This window comes from Triticum aestivum, unplaced genomic scaffold (genome assembly GCF_018294505.1).
Source record: "Triticum aestivum cultivar Chinese Spring unplaced genomic scaffold, IWGSC CS RefSeq v2.1 scaffold31980, whole genome shotgun sequence".
In the NCBI taxonomy this organism is placed as follows: Eukaryota; Viridiplantae; Streptophyta; class Magnoliopsida; order Poales; family Poaceae; genus Triticum; species Triticum aestivum.
This window is the reverse complement of record NW_025282338.1, coordinates 1-1,187: the sequence shown is the minus strand read 5'-3', so window position 1 is coordinate 1,187 and position 1,187 is coordinate 1. Positions and strand designations below refer to the sequence as shown.

At 47.2% G+C, this 1,187-nt stretch overlaps 2 non-coding genes across 2 annotated transcripts; both read right to left on the bottom strand.

Annotated features, from left to right (window-relative positions):
• Nucleotides 1-182: 182 nt before the first annotated feature.
• Nucleotides 183-304, bottom strand: LOC123178546 (5S ribosomal RNA). Its single transcript, XR_006489661.1, has one exon. It is a non-coding gene; the product is annotated as a 5S ribosomal RNA (ribosomal RNA).
• Nucleotides 305-669: 365 nt separating this feature from the next.
• Nucleotides 670-788, bottom strand: LOC123178545 (5S ribosomal RNA). Its single transcript, XR_006489660.1, has one exon. It is a non-coding gene; the product is annotated as a 5S ribosomal RNA (ribosomal RNA).
• Between the last annotated feature and the right edge of the window lie 399 nt (nt 789-1,187).

The following is a 1,187-nucleotide window of genomic DNA, read 5'->3' as shown; positions in this document are numbered from 1 at the left end:
AGCAACACGTATTTTACACCCCTTTCAGAACGCGCTTTTCGCGCCCCAACTCTCCCTAGACGCGTGACTAATGAGCTCCGAGCTAAAACATATCCCCAATGTCAAAAATATGATGACAGGCTTAATATATATCACGCACGTGCGTTCTGTTCCTCACGTACGTACAAAAATAATTAAAAAAGGGAATGCAACACGAGGACTTCCCAGGAGGTCACCCATCCTAGTACTACTCTCGCCCAAGCACGCTTAACTTTTTCGGAGTTCTGATGGGATCCGGTGCTTTAGTGCTGGTATGATCGCATCCGACATGTTACCCCCGGCTTCATCCCTTATGCTTCCCACTCCCACGTCCGCTACAAAGACGGCCGTACATTGTTACTATCATTACAACCGTCGCCTACTAATGGATAATGCCCTATACTACTTACTCTCTCGCTCAACTACGAAGACGAGTTTACCACGATTTCCACCCCTCCCTCTATACCGCGGCAACACGTATTTTACACCCTTTTCAGAACGCGCTTTTCGCGCCCCAACTCTCCCTAGACGCGTGACTAATGAGCTTAGAGCTAAAACATATCGCAAATGTCAAAAATATGATGACAGGCTTAATATATATCACGCACGTGCGTTCTGTTCCTCACGTACGTACAAAAATAATTAAAAAAGGGAATGCAACACGAGGACTTCCCAGGAGGTCACCCATCCTAGTACTAATCTCGCCCAAGCACGCTTAACTTCGGAGTTCTGATGGGATCCGGTGCTTTAGTGCTGGTATGATCGCATCCGACATGTTACCCCCGGCTTCATCCCTTATGCTTCCCACTCCCACGTCCGCTACAAAGACGGCCGTACATTCTTACTACCATTACAACCGTCGCCTACTAATGGATAATGCCCTATATACTTACTCTCTCGCTCAACTACGAAGACGAGTTTACCACGATTTCCACCCCTCCCTCTATACCGCAGCAACACGTATTTTACACCCCTTTCAGAACGCGCTTTTCGCGCCCCAACTCTCCCTAGACGCGTGACTAATGAGCTCCGAGCTAAAACATATCGCAAATGTCAAAAATATGATCAGGCTTAATATATATCACGCACGTGCGTTCTGTTCCTCACGTACGTACAAAAATAATTAAAAAGGGAATGCAACACGAGGACTTCCCAGGAGGTCACCCATC